The sequence below is a fragment of the Tachysurus fulvidraco genome, chromosome 4 (assembly GCF_022655615.1).
Source record: "Tachysurus fulvidraco isolate hzauxx_2018 chromosome 4, HZAU_PFXX_2.0, whole genome shotgun sequence".
NCBI classification, from domain to species: Eukaryota; Metazoa; Chordata; class Actinopteri; order Siluriformes; family Bagridae; genus Tachysurus; species Tachysurus fulvidraco.
Genome location: NC_062521.1, coordinates 20,087,979 through 20,108,573, shown reverse-complemented (window position 1 = coordinate 20,108,573; position 20,595 = coordinate 20,087,979). Strand labels below are relative to the sequence as shown.

At 37.6% G+C, this 20,595-nt stretch overlaps 1 protein-coding gene and 1 long non-coding RNA gene across 3 annotated transcripts in view; one reads left to right on the top strand and one right to left on the bottom strand.

Moving 5' to 3' along the window:
* Nucleotides 1–1,228: 1,228 nt before the first annotated feature.
* Nucleotides 1,229–2,693, bottom strand: LOC125141114. Its single transcript, XR_007140483.1, has 2 exons — nucleotides 2,560–2,693; nucleotides 1,229–1,870 (listed from the first exon to the last, which is right to left on the bottom strand). It is a non-coding gene; the product is annotated as an uncharacterized LOC125141114 (long non-coding RNA).
* The window catches only part of hs3st1l1 (heparan sulfate (glucosamine) 3-O-sulfotransferase 1-like1), a 37,937-nt gene continuing 20,016 nt past the window's right edge, over nucleotides 2,675–20,595 (top strand). The window contains exon 1 of one of the 2 annotated variants that reach the window (XM_027174822.2): nucleotides 2,675–2,983. The gene's annotated coding sequence lies outside the window, so the exon portion shown is untranslated. Of the gene's footprint in view, nucleotides 2,984–19,318; nucleotides 19,459–20,595 lie in introns of those variants that run through there. The other variant, XM_047812965.1, reaches the window with a different exon arrangement.

Genomic DNA, 20,595 nt, shown 5'->3' with positions numbered 1-20,595 from the left:
CTAATCGGAAGGTTGTGAGTTTGATTCCTACGTCCACCAAGCTGCCACTGCTGGGCCCCTGAGCAAGGCCCTTAACCCTCAATTGCTCAGTTGTATAAAAATGTAAGTCGCTCTGGATAAGTGCATCTGCTAAATGCTGTAAATGTAAAAGTTTTGCACTAGAAAGCAATTTTGCATATATAAGATGTTTGTATTTCAAACTTCTAAAGGTTTTCATGCTTGTACATGGAGATAGATAATGTTGCTAGCTCCCAGATTGGGGTCATTGGGTCGAACCTGAGCTAGGGTTGTGTCTTTTTTCTCTGTTTTTCTCTCACCCACCAAAAACGTACTCCTGAAGAATGCTCTCATTAAATTGATCCTTTTATCCAAGGTGGTACAGCGTTTTTGTATTTAGCTCCCAAACTTTGGAATAGTCTTCCTGGGGCTCAGACACACTTTCTCAGTTTAAATGTAGATTAAAAACCTATCTCTTTAGTCAGGCGTACATATAACACATCCCATAATCTTATGCTCTAATACATGCACATTATCTACTGCTTGCTAATATTATGAACAGCAGATTCACTAATTCCTCTTCACTGCTTCTCTTTTTATATCCATCTCGAGGCATTGAGAAATTGTACCAGCTCCAGTTGTCTTACTGTACATGTCATGAAGATTTTGGACCTTCACTGAGATGAGGCCAACCATGTGGGGATCCTGAGACATCTAAAGATGTACCAGCTCCAGTTGGACTCCAGTTGGTGCTTCATTAAATATTTGCACATACTAAGAGAAGATGCCAACTACATGTGGTCTTTGAGGACAATAACCCAGACATCAATACACATTTGTCGGACTGTATATTATAATCACACCCTCCAGTGTCACCCAAATGATGATGGTTCCCCTTTGACTTTGGTTCATCTCAATGTTTCTTCCTTTACAATCCAATGGAGTTTTTCCTTCAGACTTGCTCACTGGGTAAAAATACAAACATTGAAATATAGCTAATATTAATCTTGAGCTTTTGTATTATATTAATCTTTATGTTAACTTTTTATTTTATGTTTATGTTCTGTAAAGCTGCTTGGAGACAATGTCAATTGTTAAAAGTCCTATACAAATAAATTTGAATTTGAATTTGAATTTGAACTTTGCCCTGTAAAGGTACCATATAAAGTGTGTCACTATATCCCTGGTCATAAAAACATATAGTGAAGATGAATGAGTGAATAATTGTTGATTGCATACAATACTTTATTTCTATTGAATAAGTTCTATAGTTACATTTGTATAGGTCATATCACTTTTTTGTTGTTTGCTTTTGCAATTCATTCCACTACTAGAATTTCTAAAAGATTAATAGTAGTAAGGTACAGTAGTCTAAACATCACGTGCTGCCATTTGTGAAAATAAAGTCTCTCTTATCCTTTAAGAAAATATTAAGCATAATTCTCTCCTCTGTCTACTGTTACGATCTTCCCATCTTCCTGTAAGTAGGAAGGATAATGTCTCTCTCAGCCAAGATATTACAAATGGTACAATGTCAGATTTGTCCTTTGCTTTCTGGAGGTCTGAAAGGAACTCAGCATCTCATTATATGGTTTCTGCTGGTCATGTTCACATCTGTTTTATTGTTGCAATTTTTCTTTTGGATATTTTTTTACGTGTGAATTTTCATCTAAGGTGTTAGGAAGTCTGAATAAGACATCACATTCCCTTCGAACCTTTGAAACACTCGACTGGACCCACCATCTCTCGGGGTACAAGAAAGGCATCAAGCATGAAACCTGTCCTTAAGGCATACAGGCGGTTGGATGAACTTCCACTGGCTGTCCAAACAGCTGAGTCACTGGCAGGCTTCATAGGAAGACTACAGTCCAACCTTTTCACAAAGCACATAAATTAACACTTGTATAAACAGCAACGACAACAGAATAAACCCTGTTCTTCTAAGTTGTAATAAAGTCTGCCAATATAGTTTTAGCTTTATGTCCTTGACCTAGCATTCTTCTTAACATTGCCCCTGTGCTTCCAGTTACTACACTTGCAATGGTAATATTTTAGTCTTTAACATGGCTTTGTCTTTACAATTTTGTAAATAACTCCTATAAACACATTACATAAATATAGATATAGTAGTTAGTGAAAGATTAAAGACAAGTTGCTGTTTCACTGTCATGACAAGTGGAAACTTTGCTGCCCTGAGACTCACACTTTGAACACTGAAATGCGTCACAGCACAGAATGCAAATAAGCCATTAGGTCGTGACTCCACAAATTATTCAAATGTTTTTTTCCGCATTTTTTTTTAAACCATACATTAGGCTAATAATATCATTTAACCCACACGACACATCCATTAAAGCTGTCTCTAAAGCTTTTTTTATTCTTATTTCCATTCCGAGCATTCTGTCCATCACTTGGTGCGATTAATAATCAGTTTAATAAGCTCTTGTTGTTGTTTTTTTGTTTTGTTTTGTTTAATTGCTTTTCACATCGCTGTATGTGTAATGACCCTGTAAAAGAGATTTCCTTTCTTTAATTTCATTTGGACCCCAGTGACTCTCCTACCTCTATAACGATTCCCTCTTTATCTGATCACCTGACGCGCCTCCTCCTCCTCCTCCTCCTCCTCTCGCACCGTTTCCGCGCGCCCTCTCTGCCAGACGCGCAGTTCAGTGCGCGCACAGCAACGCAAACACTTCCTCGCACGGCATAGTGAGTACTTTGAAAGGGAGGGGAGAGAAACCCCACGGAGCTCAGTTTCCTCCCGCTCGCACGATCAGGCATGTGCACAGACTAAAAAAGTGATGAGACTGAGAGAAACAGATGCCGACGCCGCCGCACTTCTCCTTCATATTCCGGTGGAAGCAGTGCTGAGAGCGCGCGTGGTGTTTTCCTGCGGTTCTCCAAGTGTGACTCACGGCGCTCCTGCTAAACCTCTCTGCTGATGGTGCAGCAATGATTCCGGCTTCCAACGCCGACTGCATGGAAGGTACTGTGTGTGTGTGTGTGTGTGTGTGTGTGTGTGTGTGTGTGTGTGTGTGTGTGTGTGTGTGTGTGTGTGTGTGTGAGAGAGAGAGAGAGAGAGAGTGTGTTAAGGTGTGTGTGTGAGAGTGTGTGTGAGAGTGTGTGTGAGCGCGCGAGAGAAAGACGAGGTGTGAGTGTATATATGTGCGTATTTGTGCTATGGCAGCACTTCGCGTTTGTCTTTTTTTGTGTTCGTAACCGGCAACGGTGTAATAAATCACACCCTCACGTTACAGCGCATTGTTTTGTTTATACATACTATTTATTTTGTGTTTGGTGAGAAATAACTTGTGTCGGTTGTGTTTAAATAGAAACGTGGTTTCACACCGGATTAGAATTGACAAACGTGTAATAGAATTGGAAACTTTCCCATATTGCACGGATTATCCGAAGGGATTTGTAGTCAGTAAACCTGTGCTCCAGCCACTATCGAAATTCTTTCAGTTCAAGTGCGTTGCGTGGGATTTCCACTATCAGTAAGTCTGGTATTAATAGGTTTATGGGCGAGAGGCTGCAATACTTACTATCAGGACTAACATTGGGATAGGAGGTGGGAGAAGAACCCACACTTCCTTCCTTTGGAGTCAACAATGTACAGAGAACATTACTGTTTCATATATGCCTTCATTTATTGTGTTATTCCTAATCCACACTGTTATTATTATTATTATTATTATTATTATTATTATTATTATTATTATTATTAAGGTGAGATATAGTTAGACAGTCTTCAGGTTTTTAATAGTCCTTTTTTGTCTGTTTTTGACCATAATCGATATTTCCTGGCAAATTTCCAAACACTAGCAAAATAGACAGATTGCTTTAGTGATCAGATGTACTATACAGTATGTACACAGATGCTTGTCTATGAAACACTACAAATCTAGATGACTTTTATTCTCCAATTATACTAAAGGACCGGAGCTCAGATCTACTCATTGTTTACACAAACCAAATCTAGGAGCACAAAATAACCCCTTCTTATGATGTGAATCACACAGACTATTTGAAACAATCTATGCTATAATGGAAATAAACAGATAGGCTATTGTAAATTTTGGTGTTCTTATTTTGCCTAATTTGCCTTGCTATGTCCGATCTGTTGAAATACACCTATGTCTTAGAACAAAATTCTAATTATTGAATGAATTCTTTAGTCCATGTGCCAAAAAGCAATAATCTTAAATTGGGCACTTGGTCCAACATCCTGTTGATGTCACACTCTTGACTTTCCTGGGTTTCAAGTGCCTGTTAAGCTCTCTTTGAGGGGCATCCTTCCTGGTTCTCCTTATTAGCGGTGCACAAGTTAATGAGCGTGTAATTGAAACAGCGCTGTGTGCTGTGGGTGATACCAAAGGATCCAGGCTAATGCTTGGGTGAATCTAAGCTACTTGAGTGTTGAAGGTTCAGTGTGAGTCCAGTGAGTCTGTGATTTTCCCATAAACACACATCCCAGTCTGGACACTAACTCAATGGTTAAATCAGGTATGGCAGGGAACAAAATCAGCAAACGATCCTGGATTCCAAGATCACAGTTTGCCAATGTTGTCTTAAGTTTATTAGCATTATAGGTTAATAGACCCAGGCAGACCAGGTTATGTGAAGCTTGAAGGAAGCACACGCCTGTACTGACCCAGTCCTTTAGCATATGCCAATTCATTACGATGACAAGCCATAGTGCCAATATCCATTTGGAGCTTCTTTTTTAGTGAGGTCAGAGCTTTTTTTTTTTGAAGTTAAGTAGATTAGCCTGCTGTAGAATTGAACGTGGACAAAGATTTCACAATTAGCTTTCTGAGCAATGAGAAGTATTTTCATCTTATCAGCGTGGTTTATCTGTGCAGAGCTGCAGCAGTTGTTTAGGACTTAATGCCAGCTCAAGTTAAGCTTGCCGCTTCAGAGCAGCTGATCTGTTCCGCGTTATTTTTTTTATTATTTTTTTTGCCATATAGACTTAGTGATTCACATTTGATTAGAAAAATGTGTGTAGGTGGTGTGTTTGTTATTTTTTACTTGCAGATTAACATTAATGGCTGTTTTGCAAACAAGAGTATTTTGTTTATATCATATCATTTGTTTGAATTAATTTCTTATTGCATGGTGAAAGCACATATCGCTAGTCACCAGAATCCATGTGTTTAGCGCAATACAAAGCTTTTACTACCAGGCACAATAAAACTGGTTTTAATAAATCTTCCTGACTATAGCCATAACACTGCTGGGGAGTTTGTTAGTATACTCTTAAAAATAAAGGTGGCAGAAATGGTTCTTTAGAGGGATTGGATAGAAGTATTATTTTTCGGCTCCTTAAAGAGCATTTTGATGCGTGACTGTTTAACCGTTTTTGGTAGTTTCACAATGAAATAAAAATGATTTTATGCTATAAATGTTTAAATCGTACAGACGGTTCTTTATGGACAGAAATGAATTTTCAGTTCTTTGCGGTCTCAACAAAAATGGTATTAAACTAAACCATTGTAGGAAATGCTGGCTATGTAATGCAGTATTTTCCTTTTTGGTTTAGCTTATCATGGGGATTAAAGGATGGGGAGAAATGTTTGTCTGAAATTCTCATCAATGCTACATGTGATATTTATTAATCATAATAATAAGGTTAAAAAGATCAGGTTTTTTTCTTAGGAAATTCCCTATTGTATGGACTTAAAGTTAAATTTAAACGCACCTATAAATACTAATAATTTGTATCTGCTGTTTCTGCAGGTCACTGCACATTATAATACACACAATCTTACAATTAACCATTGGTTCAGACATAGTTTCCAATGGTGCCTAAAAAAAGGACTGTAATATTTCATCTGGTACAAATTGAGCTTCAGTGCTTTATCTTGTATCACAGTGGATGTGAAATGTGTGTTTTTTACGTCGCTTTGGATAAGTGCGTCTGCCAAATGCTGTAAATGTTATCTGAAACCTAGAAACACACACACACACACACACACACACACACACACACACACACACACACACACACACACACACACACACTCATATTCACACAGTCCTTTACATCTAGGAGCAATTTATCGCAGCCAGTTCACCTAATGGAAAGTTTTAGGACATTGTCGGAAACCAGAGAACCCAGAAGAATCCACACAGACACAAGGAGAAACATTTTAAACTCCACACAGACAGTAACCCGATCTCAGAATCTCAGGATCCAACCTGGGACCCTGGAGCTACTGTGTGCCACTGTGCTAAGGCACAGACAAGAAAACTGTATTAAAGCATTGATTTTAGATTTATGCTCAGTAAAGTGAGATATTAATCTGTATTGTGTTCATTTAAAAAAAAAAAAAAGTTTGATTTTTAAAATTTTGTGGAAAAAATTGAAATTTAATGTTAAATGCCACACATCTGCTGTACATTTTATGAATAAAGCGGAATTCATTTTCTGATTTCTTTAATAGCAAGACTGAATATATTCTTGCTAAAGTATGAAAACTAGCAATTGCTCCTGTCTAGTATGTGTTGCAAATTGCCATTGCAACAGAGTATTAGATAGGTTGAGATTTTACCTCAAGGCAACCCATAAATGTTCCATACGCAGCCTAAAACGATGATGATTGGGAATGATTCTTCTTATTCCCAGGATCTGTCTGAACACTGCATCCTTCATTAAAGCAAAATAAGTTGCATTTGTTTACATTACAACTCTGTCTGTTTGAATGCAACTTAAAATGTGTTAGGATTTTACACTAATTGCATTTTATTGAAAAGTAGCAATATATTTAATAAATAATTCAAGACTTGGTCTTTTAATGATTAAACAAACAAGAGGTCTTGAGCCAACATATTTCACTCCTGCTTTAATTTTTAACCGCTACGTGCTTTAGCTATGCACGGAATCTGTGAGCTGTACATAAATGTACCCACAAATCTAAGCAGTTCCTTTCAATTAATTTTGTCTTAAATTTTGCACATATTTGTGTTCAAACATTATTAATAAATGAAATCTCAGGTCTTGATGTCTTGCAGTAATGCACTACTGATGACTATGTTTATCTTTTACTGATACTAGCTGACAGGTTCGTGTTAATTTAGTCGTCTCTGTTTGGTCATTCTTTATTCGCAGTGAAAACACACATCACTGGTCGATGCAGGGTTTAATTGATTCAAACAGAGAGACAGTTTAGCCTTGTGGAAGTAAATTATTTGGATGAATAAGAAACCGAATTATCTTGAGCCCACAAGACAGCTGCTAACTGTAAAGTAGCAGAAAGACACATTTTAGTTTATTAACCTGTGATTAGGCTTGGGCTCAGGAAGGAATCGAACGGTTCATGGAATGCTTGTGATGGACTCGTGTGAGTGTGTCGTCCATAACTCAGTCTTGATTAGACAGTTTTGGCCCAAAATTTTAAATCTGTTCCAATTTAAAAAATATTCAGTTATCTGAGGGAGTTTATGTGAAACCTAATGTCATTTTTGCATCCTTGGCTTTGCCAGTAGACGATTTGGTCCACGGGTGGTAGAATTTTGGCTTTAAATCGAAAGCGATGATGTCATTATTGCCAATCGAGCCCTTCAAAATGTTTCACTGCCTGTTCATTTTAGACAAATGAGGCAGAAAACAACGATCGAATTCTAGAGATTGTCCCTCAAGGAAACCCATAAATGTTCCATGTAGAATCCCACAACAGATTATTTTCCTTTTGACAAATGCTCCTAAGCATCCATGAGGTCACTTGTTTTTTTTCCTTCTAAACAGAGCATCTTGTACCCTACATTAGAGTCCACATCATGAGGAAGTCATTTTTAAATGTAGTGTGTAATATTTTTCACAAATCCAGGGTGTGGAGATTAAAGGCACTTATTTACAGAACTGGAAATACAGCATTCAGAATTCATATGTGGAATAGTATACACTGTGTATATGTTACCCATTTACCACACTATTCCAATGATGGTTAATTTGTTGTGATATAGGAAATCAAATAGAGAGGAACTCATTTTGTTCACCTTTAAGCCTTAGATAATAGCCTTTTGTGTCTTTACAATACCTCGGCAAATTAATGTCCATCATTGTCAGATGAATCCATTACAAACTTGTCATATAGTCATCAGTAGGCTCACAGAAGCAGCGTCATATATGAAGGATGTTTGGTGATTTGCACTGAAGAAGACAACGATTTACATTCATAATGCATCATTATTTAATCTTTTGTCAAGTAACTTCAATTAGAGAAAACATAGGGAAGCTATTAAATTTAGATTTTATATTATTAAAGGGGAAAAAACGTACAGGATTGGCACATTTTTAAAAATGTAAATATTATTTATTTATTTTTTTAATCCATGTTTTATTGGTGGAGTAGTAGATGATTTTCCCCTACAGAAGTTGGGAAACTATCATGGAAGCTCTGACACATTCAGCTCTAATGTGTGCCAGATTCAATCTCCAGCCCGTAATATCTACAGTTAATTAATATTCTCCTGCTGGTGACGAGAAGTAGGGGTCATCTGCAGCAAGAACAACGATAAGAACTGAAACTCTGCATGAGCCGAAAATGAAACGTTTTCCAGTGTAAATGCGTTAATGTCACATTAGTGCTGTAATTGTAACCTTCTAAAATTAGCAAGAGTATACTAGCTCAAAAACAGTGTATGGCCTGACAAACAGTGTTTGGTTGAAAACGGCAAACCTTGTTTTGTCCTATGTAGCCTTATCGATGCTTTTGATTAAAAAAATGTCAGGGTTATTGGACAAATGCTTACTTGAAACACTGGATCTCATTAGGCAATAGGCCTTAAATAGCAGTGAATGTGCTGAGCGATCTTAAAGTCTTATGTCATTGATGTGTCAGCAGGACAGGTTGAGAGAGACACTTATCTGAGGCAGATTTGACAGGTACTGTGTGTGTAATGTGGATTTGGTGAACTTTAACTATATTTTGCCACCATTTATGGTACATCCAGTAGGGAAGTTGACGTATGTTATTGGGACATACTTGTAGAGTGACCTCCTGTATAATCCCAGCTGTAGAATTGCTTGTGTAGGTGTTGGTGTTTTGGGTTAGTACTTATCCTAGTAATGCTTCGAGGGAAATGTCATGTGTCAGTGTAGTGCACTATGCACAATATTTTGGATTTGGCATTAGGTTTGGATATTAACTGGAATTAACTGTAGTAGTAAAGTGTGTGTCTATGTGCTTTCCACACACACACACACACACACACACACACACGTGTGGGTGGTCGCATGATCTAATATAATACATAAAATGTCTCATATATAGTGTATCTGTAAAAGGGTGTATATATGTATAGAACCCACCCTCTGGTTAGGCGCCCTACTGTGTGTTGAATCTTTGATTAAAGTGGTCATATGTCATAGGCGTTTCCGCCAGCTGAAGTAATTTTTCCCCTCAGTGAGTGACTCAGAGCACCTGAGGCTACAATTATCACGTTGCCCTCATTTGATCTTTGCACTTTAACTTCAGAATTGTGGAAGAGTGAGATGACTATAGTGGAATGTGCAGAATAAGGGGTATAGCCTTGTAGGTTGTACAGCACCTAACAGTGGCTGCTGCATTTGTTTTAGACAGCCTCTCTTTTTCAATGGAGGAAAAATAACGAAGAACAATAGCACCACCAATGGCCCTAAGTAAAAATGCACAGAAAAGAATGGAATAGAAACCAGGGCAGATTTTTTTTTTCTAGCCCAGGCTATATTTCCATTGACCTCACTGAGAAGCATGTTTCATTGGGTGTAATTTAATTAAACCTGCTTTGCTGTAGAATCCGTAACATGACATCAGCAGTGACCGAGAACATGCACAGCAATAGTAATCATGAATAAAGTACTTTGTTTTGTCAATTAGTGACTGAAGTTCCTTTAGAGAGAAAACTAGAATTGAATAGACTATGTACACATTGTCACAAAGGAATGGCAGAAGTGAAAATGCAGAAGTGTAAATGGTGTGGTTTGACTAAAAGTGAACATTTCAGAGGTGAAAATCCTGTGGTTTGACTAACAGTGCTGACTAACAGCAAGCACATCTTGTTCTGTTTATTGTGCTTACTAGTCAGAACGGGCATGGCATGAATACAGGTTAATATATATGTGTGTGTGTGTGTGTGTGTGTGTGTGTGTGTGTGTGTGTGTGTGTGTGTGTGTGTATATATATATATATATATATATGTGTGTGTGTATATACATATATATATGTGTATATACACATGTATATGTGTATATAAACATATATATATATATATATATATATATGTATGTATATATATCTTTTTTTTTTTTTTAAGGACGGGGAAAAAACAATCATGAATGGTGTTACTGAATGGTGATTCTTCTAAGCCTAATGGTTTTATAGAAGTTCGTGGCACGTTACTGATGGGTACAGTAGTTACTGATTTTTCTTCTCATTCACTGTTGTAACTAGCCATCACTGAATATACTCGACCTACATACACTGATGTTACATCCAAGGGGTGTTTCCTCCTCAGACCCAGTCTTCTCAGGACAGGCCCAGAATCTACTGAAAGTGCATGAATATACCTATATACAAAGTTAAGGAGATGGTGTGTGCTTTTTTCCCCCCTTAGACTGCCCTAGATTTGGATCTTTTCATGCCTGTGGAGATTTCTGATGAGCTCTTTCTATCAAATTAATTCAGATTTGGATTGATGGGATCAAACTGACCAAATTTCTGATTAGCCCTTTAAAGAGAGTAAGTAGATTAGCTGCAGTGCTTTGCCTCTATTCTGTCAATCTCACAAACCACCCAAACTTCGACGTCAGCGTCCTTAATAGCTCAGAGCTCAAACTGAGAACCCCATACCTAATTCATTAAGTCTCCTGAGATTTAATTTATTAGCATCACCATCATAAGCATTTTGAAGCTAATCCCCCTTCCCCAACCTTTTTAGTGCCGTGAAGTGTATAAAGTTAGACCTTAAGCCTCATTTTTGTCACACGAGCCAGACTACTAGTCCGGGGTGTCCAATCTTGTCCGCAAAGGGCCAGTGTGGGTGCAGATTTTTCATTCAAGCAAGAGCAACACCTGATTATCTTGGCTTTCAGTAGAATCAGGTGTGATTTCTGTTTGCTTGGAATGAAAATCTGCACTCACACCAGCCCTTTCCGGATAAAACTGGACACCTCTGTACTCAAGCTAATAGACAAGTCACTGTAACTTACAGTACTGAGGCAGACATTTGACATATTTGTGCTCGACTACATTATTCAAACATTTCCTCCCTAATCCTTGAGTAAAGATCACCATGTGCAGTTAACTGAAGAACCAAAGAAGTTCCTTGCGATTTTCTTGTCTTGCAACGCCCGTGACAACGCTGTAGCATTAAATGCACCCACCTTTGCCTTGGCAGGAGGAAGAAGACTCATTACAAAGCCATAAATTCTGCTCAGGTTTAGTGTGTGCATGCATCAGGACGACAGGCTGTTCTGTTCAGTTCGCTGTCATTTTGCAATAATGGGATGGCTGAGAAGTTTGGAAGAAACAGGAGAGAAGGGTGGCGATGTGGTGACGAGGAGCCTTCTGACACTTAATTTGAGGGATTTCAAAGCAGCATTTTCACCCTTCAATTACGGATCCTGAGGTAGCACATGCCATCGTTTCTGAAAATTATGAGAAGAATTTATCATTCTGCTTAATAAATGGCAAGTTATTTATTCATGAGTTTTGTTTCCTGTAAGTTTCAGCCAAAGAACCTATCTAAGGATGATTGCTGTCTTATTTCACACTCTGTGTCTCCTTGCAGTCCTTTCAGTGTGTGTCTCTTTTGTCTTATGTTCCTCTGGGGCAGCATTCTGGGTGTATGCATTCTTCTTTCTGTCATTCATTTTCTACCAGCTTTTCATCTGAAGGCTGTTCGATGGTTTTTCCCCCCACTGAAACATCATTGATGTCTAGTTTCATGTTTATGGTAATATGCCATATTCTGTGCCTCAGAATTGCCATCATTTTTTTTTGTGTGTGAAATAATTCATGAACTTATTTTAATTCAAATGTATTCCATTTCAATGAGACTATTCACAAACACATTTTTTTTTACTCTAAGGAGATATTAAGATAATGAGGGCAGTCATTTGTCTGGCACCTTGACGAGGTGATGAGGAAGTGGCCCTGGACTGCTTTTATACGCACACATTATGCATATCAAATGGTGTCATAGCAACTGGTGAAAGCCTTCATTAAATGCCTATCAAGCCTTTTGTACACTAATAAAGAAACAAAAGCAAAGACCAACCTGTCTGAAATGCTGATTAGTAGCTCTGACTTCACAAGCTTAAAACAAAATTTGGAACAATTTACAAATTAGTCGAACCATGAGACTGAGATCAGTCTTTTCTGAGAAGCATTCAGATGGTGTTCTGTGGCACGGTACTGAGGTTTGATACCAAATATAATCTAATGCATGAGTGCTGCAGAGCAGGTCTGTGTCTTTGTTTCCTGTCTTTATTATTTAAAACCGAGATCGCATTGAATAGGGACACTTTTTTTTCTTTTTCTAGTTACACAACAGAGCTCTATTGTGTCTTTCATACAGTTTTTGTTCTCTTCACACAGATTACAATGCTCAGCACAAGCATCACTGCCAAATCTGAGACATTCACATGCGTTGTTCGTCAGCTGAAAATCTGAAAACCGCGGAGGAATGCGACGTTGGCTTTTGCTAGATATACAGTTGTTCTAGATAACAGTGCAATAGCATCACTAAAAATAACTACAATATCCCCTGTAGATTCCTCACCTTTACACGTTGCCTCCTGCAGCTAGTTAATTAAAAGGAAGATAGTTGTTGTATTTTTGAATCTGATTGGTCAGAAGGTATTGATTTATTTTCTAGAACAGCAGCTCTGACATTTATTTGCTCATGTTATCTTTTTGTATATCTTTTATCCTATTCCTACATAAGGACTTTTAGCATATAGGCTTTGCATGTGAAGAAGCATATGATGTAGTTTTCTTTAAAGACCAGTTTAAAAGGAGTGTACAAGTGTAACACATTACAGACAGATGTAACGCTGTTTCTTTATGCTTTTTTTCAGAAGAGAGTAATAATATAGGCTGTTGAGTAAATATTACTACTTATAATAATACTAGTTATATTTTCTTAATTTATCTTTATCTCTAATGAGCAAGGTAGAGGGCACAGAGGCAAGAGTAAAAAAAAAAACTCTAAGATGATATGAGGAAGAGACTGAAAGGGGAACGCTTCCTTTTTATATCCCTTGTGCATTATTAATTTATCTCTCTGAGTAATATTGATGAACATTACAGTTTGTTGAGTACATTATGCATTAATGTACACATAAAAAGAACAACCAAATAAAAAAAAAAACGCTGTTATTATTTTTCTGAAATGGAAGGAACTGCATCTGTGCTGTTGCTAGTCCAGGTTGTTTACGTCAGGGATTCTTATCGCATTTAAACATGCCCTCGGCGAGATGTGCCGCCTTCTGTAATTTTATCATGCGAGAGGGAGAAGAAGAGACGCTCTGGGTGAACCTCTATATGTTACAGCCACTGAAAGAGTTGCCATCTCTCTGTTCTTCACCTGCAGAACCGATTCTCAGTCCACACAAAGCAATTTTTACTTTCATAAACGGAAGCGGCTTTAGTGATTGTGAACAGCCAAGTTGTGGCATAATATGCGTTGCTTGTATATCTTCTATAATTTCAGCTTAATGAATGTCATATAACCGTATTGTTGTACATAGCATATACCATTTTTGCATTCTTTTATAAAAGTATGGTGTGTTGTTTTTTGAATAGTCAAGGTCATCGAGGAAGAGAGGACGTGAACCTCTAGGATAATGATCTCCTGAATAGAGGTTAATTGGAGTCATGCGTTTTAGTCATTTTAGCAAGTCAATGCTTTCTGATCCCTGGTGGATCTGAAGTAAACTGCTCAAGCAAGACAAAGAAAAAAAAAATGAAGCGAAATCCTTTTGTATAGAGAGACTGCAGTGTGGCGCAGCAGGTAGCCTTGGCCCTTCACAGCTCCAGGGTTCCCGGTTTGATCTCGAGCTTGCGTTACTGTCTGTGTGGAATTTTTTACATTTTCTCTGGTTTCCTTCAACCTCTAAAAACATTAAGAATAGGTGAATTGCCTGTGCTTTGTGGGAGTGGGAATTGATGCCAGGTATGTAGTTAGTGTAAATTGTGTGCTGAGATGGACTGGTGGACCATCCAGGGTGTATTCCCACCTCAAGCTCCGAGTTTCCATGATAGACTCTGGTTCTTCTGTGATCCTGGTTAGGATATAGTGGTTAGTGAAGATGAATTAATCATGTTTGGACATTGTTTTATTCTACTTTTTTGTTAAACTGTTGGGGGGAAAATTGTCTATGCTCTTTGGGGCGTGAAAGAGTAATTATTTGGTTTTTGACTGATTAGCTTAGTGTTCTTAGCTTCTTTAAATTAGTTCCCTTAGAAGAACAAGCAAGTAAGTCTTAAGAATGTAAATACCTTAGTGTATCAAATGCAAATATATTTCATTTGGTTACTGAAGACAAATGAACTAAATTAGGATAATGTTTTCCATTAATTCCATTTTAAATTGTATTTTTACCTGCAGTCATATTTTTGGATATGTCTGCGACATTAAACTTTTATTCATAGAAGCTGAACTTCAAATGTTTAATTAATGAAAAATCATACATTTGACGTTTATGACGCGTATCTAGATTTTTAATAATTTTTTTCCCCCCAGCACTTCCCAGTACGTGCAAGTATGTATAACTAGTATACACGTAACGTTGTATTCAAGCAAGCCTGGGTTTAAGCTTTCGTAATGGTTTGGGGGATGACTGTTGGTGTGTTAATAATCCTATCCTTTCCTATCTGTTTAATTTGTGGTGACTTCAACTGCGCTGGAAGAATTTTAAGCAACACACTTAAAATTCATTGCCCAGCAAATTAAACCATCAGCTCCCTAGTCGGAACTAAATGCACAGAAATGACTCGTTTAATGTCCGATTATCCTATAATGAAACATCATAAACAATGGTTCATGCTCATCACCAGATGTTGCTCCGTTTTGTGAGATAACAGGTTCAGTCATGGGCAGAAGGTGGTTTGCGACACGTATGTACTCAGACGCAGACGGATTTGATTAAGACCCGCAATTCCAAGAAAGGTCCTGCACTCCGAACCATTATTTAAAAGCTCTCACAATTCTAGAGATGCAACTTCATTATGATAGCAGCTGCTTAGCACCGATAATGCTTCCTCATTTGCCGGCAAGTCCCTCAATTTCCCTGCAACAATAATGCGCTGTATCTTTGGCAGAGGCATGGATTGCAAGTGCACTATTCTCCGAATGCTCACAGGTCTACAAAGGTTAATCAGTAATTTAAAGCTTATTGTTGTTAAATAGTTAAGGACCTACATTGATTGCTCTTGCCGGATATAACCATAGAATCCGCCTGGCTGTGGATTGGATTTGTGTTGCCAGGTGTTTCGTGTTTGCAACTTTCCTCTTATGCTAAGAATCGCTGAAAATGCACAAAACTCTCAAGAGATGGTTTCACACTGTAGCAATATTTCTCTAGCTAGATTTTGAGTTTGTGTACACACCAGGCTTAATTTCCATCTGGCCTGATGCAGATGGAATAAATAACGCTCGTGCGGCTGTTTTGTGAATGCGGGAATTTTTATTTATATCGAATCAATTGTTTTAGTATTTCTAAAAGATATTTACACCTTCATAAAATTATCCAATAAGCAAATTCAGTTTCATGATGCAAATGTGACCCTTTTGTCAAGCGACAAACAAATGATTTTGCTCAACACAATGCCCCCATGCTTTAAGCAATAGGCCGAATGCAGCCTTCATAATCACACGATTCTTGAATCTGGTGTTTTACTTCAGCTGTAGTTCATGTGACAGTCATTAACGGCAATGAAAAACGGCCTTATTTATGCTGGGAGATGTCTTGGCACTAAAATCTTAGCACTTTGTTTCACAGGTTGTCACATTCTATGTTCCAAATCATAGCTGAGCTTGTTATAATGCCAAGTCCAGCACTTTCACATCTGTCTCTATAATGTGTGACCAAGGCAGAGCATTGACGTGTGCTGTTTGAGTGTTGATTAGTGTAATCTGATAGATTGCAGCCTGCTAATAGCAGCCAGAGCCATGTTTAGCAGTACGCCTATGCATTAGAGTAGCGTGTTGAGAGCCGACAGCTGAACCGGAGCTCTTGGACTGATGTAGCCTTATTTTCATGGTATAAGAGCTGCTGCCATTTCTGTAGAGATACAGGAAGAGTGGTTGCAGATGTTTGCCAGCTGGTCTCATTCAGTGAGGTGGTTCTACATTGAGAAAAAGCCTCACTGTGACAAGTTCTCAGGAGTACTTCTTGCTTTTCATTGGTGTTTGAATGCTGTATGTGCTTCAAGTACTCATCCGAGGCTGCAATATCTCATAAATTATAGACTGTATTTTCAGACAGTAAGCATAATCAATGTTTCAGCTTTAGTATTTTATGAACTCTGTGACCGTGTGTAATATTCTAAAGTTTCATCTATGCACTTTCTCTTAAATACTCATAAACGTGTTAATTTATTTTACATAGGGATTTATTGTGTGGATAAAAAGAACAAAAATCCTTATTGTAGCACATCTACTTTAATATAGCACAAATATATTTAAGCTTCTGGGAGATCTTGGTTAAGATTAACCTGAAGTAATTTGACCAAAATGAGTAACACTGTTTTTGGACTACACAAATTGAATTATTTGTTTAAACACCTAGAAAAGCAGCATTTTGGGAGAGACATATTGTTAGAGCCAATATTGTTGTATTATTATTATTATTATTATTATTAAGAAGAAGAAGAAGAAGAAGAAGAAGAAGAAGGAGCAAAAATGATTGAAAGTTATATTTATTAATAGATAACATTTAGAGTTATTTATTAATAATCAGCATTTAGAGTCATAGTTATTATATATGCTATATATATCTAATAATCTTGAATTTTTTATTCTGTTAATTCTTTTTCTTTTATTATTCATTATTTCTTTTATTATTCCTTATGTTTACCTTCTGCTCTATGTTTATGTTCTGTAAAGCTACTTTGAGACAATGTCTATTGTAAAAAGCGCTATACAAATAAACTTGAAGTGAATTGAATTGAATTATTAGAATTATGTATCAGAATTTCCTCAAGGGTTTGGAAAATGCCAGCTAGATAAAAGTATTCGTTGTTTTACTTTTGCTACCCCATATTGCACAGTCCTGGATTTCAACATGCATGCACTGTTATAACATGTAGAAAATTTGAAATGAAGCAAGGCAACCACACACCAAAAATCTTTTCATACGTTTGCTGTAATTCTCCCAATATGCCGACACTGCTCTTTAAGCAGGTCACATTTTTCTATTTCCACGCGCCGTTAGAGGTCAAGTTTTCAAGACCTCAGCATCTGCTCTTAAAAAAAAAAATCTATCCATTCAGAACCCCTTTAGAAAGCTATAACCTCTACAACGTTATAACCATGTTAAAATCACACTGTGTGTGATTTTAACGTGAAGTTCGGCAGCTGAATTGAGTTTTAATGGAGTCAAGCTTTGCAGTTGCGCAAACCCAAGTCCTATTTTTTCCCCCTTCTTCTTCTTCTCCTCCTCCTCCTCCAGTGTTTGAGCCATATAGCTACTGCATTGAGACTGAAAAAGTGAAAAGTTTAGCACCGCTTTGCTGCTTAGCTGTGGGGCTTCGATGATGTACAGGTTGGCTGCCGCACTGCTTGACCTTATCTCACATAAGTACACTGTGACCCACGACTACAGATGGCTCTTTCTGTAGCTTACTGAAGTCCTTCACACAGCTGTTCAGTTTCACTTCCAATCTCATGCTTGTGATTTCAGAACGGTTCTTCTGAAAATGCAATTGAATGAAAATGTGCTTTGATCTGCAGTCAGGAGAGTCTGGACATGGTGGACACATCGGTTTTCTTGCCGATGTGGGTCGATATTGGATAAATTCTGATAAAGCAGATAAGGTGCTACTTGAAAAATCTCTTATTCCTATGTTATAATTCAGTCTTATGACTATTTGTATATCCAGTTGTATGAATCTGTAGCATAAAATGCATATTCGTAGAGATCACTTAGACAGAGACACATGATCAGTCAATAAAAAAAGTCAAAAACAAACAAATGAACTTATAAATAAATTGTCATTTGTCTGGTGGTCAGGGGATTGAGAGCCCAAGACCTTACACAGGCCATCTGAGGAATAAGATTGGTCGAGCTCTCAGGGTGAAAGAGAAGGTATTCTGTCTTCAGTGTTAATCACAGAGACCCTAGGCAGTCCTGAGCTCATATATGTGGAAGCGGATAGAGAGTGCTTTCCTCAGTGTGAGTGTGGTACACCACTATGTGACAAAGCATGAGCAGCAGCTTGAAAGAATTCAGAGGAAGCATGTGGTTTGCGCCCTGGTTTGTTAATGTCCTATGACAGTTGGCGGGTGACCAAACGGGAAGAAAAAAATAGAGGGGCTTAGAATTAGATGTTGATGTTGTTGATGTATTAGCACATTATTTTACATATATACATTATTATTATATATTACTTATATTTTATAAAACTTTCTGTTTTCTTTTATTTTTGACTACCCTTTGTTTTTAATTTCTAAAACAAAGGGTAGTCAAAAAATAAAAGAAAACATCTTCCAGCATTAATATTATTACTACTAATAATAACGTTTTATATATATTAGTAGTAATAATATTAATGCTTGAAGACATGGTAGCTCGGAGGTTAGAACGTTGCACTTCTGGGGTTTTAATTCCTGCCTCTGTCCTGTGTGTGTGGAGTTTACATGGTCTTCCTGTGCTTTGTGGGTTTCCCACGGATACTTCAGTTTCCTCCCACAGTCCAAAGGAATGCATGGTAGGTTGATTGGCATCTCTAATATTGTGTGAACAAGTGTGTGAATGTGTGTGTGATTGTTTCCTATCATGTGATGTGCTGGCACCATGTCCAGGGAGTCCCCCCACATTGTGCCCCAAGCTCCCTGGGACAGTTTCTAGGCCCCCTGTGACACTGTGTGGGATAAGCTTTAAAGAAAATGGATTGATGGATAGTATTAATTCTATTACTGGTATTATTAATACTAATGTTGATCCTCTCAGTGCTGGTAGCTGCTCACAGATCTATTAGTGGAAGTGAGCCAATGTGAATTTCAACTTCTCCTATTCCCATTAATATAAAATGACTTTGACTTTGTGCAGAAACCAGTGCTCTAATCAATTTACTCTTAGCCTGAGAACAGCCTGAGCACGAGGTAAGACTGAGGCAATCCCCGGCTCTGTGTGTTTGTGGTCAGAGCTGTAGACGGCTAGGCTGCTCCTGGCAGACCTGCATGAGTCATCTGAGTCAAGCCTGAATCCCTGCTACTGTGCTTTTCTGCTTCAAGCCTGCATATGACAGAGTAAGACTAATCTACTATCATTACCAGATTTATCAAGGCTTGTCAAGAATTTAAAAATAGGTTTGTCGGTTTGGATTTATACTTTGGGAAATAAAAGCATTGGCTGATGAGAGTTTGACTGCCGGAATGTTTTTTGTAATTTTAAATGCATTTCATGCTTCAGCAGCAGCCCACGTCATCTCTACTAAAGGAAGAAATAAATAATGTAAGTTGGATTACAGGAAGTCATGATGAATAGTGGGGGGAATCTGTTTATTTATTTTTTATTTTTTTATTTTTTTATTAACACCTTTTAACCTTGAATTCCTCACATCGCAATTGATTTTGTGTGTTTCAGAATTCACACCGGTGCATATGGTATTTGAGAAATGAAGAAAATAAAAGCTGCTGATGTTTTGGATTCTTGATCCAAAAAAAAAAAACAAAAAAAAACATAATTCCCAGAAATGGATAATGTACCCGGAGCTCATAGCTGTTGAGAAAGCAGCATTATGAGCTGTTCATGTGTATATGACTAACACCCGTTTCAAGTTGTTTTAGGCCTTGCTATTTCTAGTCTCCTGCCTCGCCTTTAGCATTGCCTTCTACACCTTCTCTTGATGTAGGAGAATATTAGACGTAGTTTCAATTTAAGTTGCAGTTAATTGTATGAATCCGGATGAAGGTTTTCCTAAGAAGCTGAGAGAGCTTTGACAGTAAAGAAATGAATCAATAGAAAATGAGAAGTAAGCCAGTGCACGTGATCCATCACACTGTGGTTGTGGTCTTTAAATACTGATGTGTCTCAAAAGTGCACTCGATTCTCACCTTAGATAGAATCACTCATCCACACTGACAAACAAGATTAGGAAAAAAGCTTGAATTTAATAGCTGTATAATGAAAAGGTCATGGCTATGAATAGCAAGGAAGGAAGAGTAAGAGCATAAGAAGGCTATTTTGCAGAAGATAAAAAGTAAATGGCATAAATGTCACTATTTGAAAGTATGCAAATGAAATGGTTATAGCATTATGAGTTGCGCTCCATACTTAAATGTAATATTAGGGTAAATATCTATAATCGTGATGGGATTAAGGATTTGTGATGGAAAGCATTTGGTATTATTTGTATTTCTATTCTATTAGATATAAAAATAATT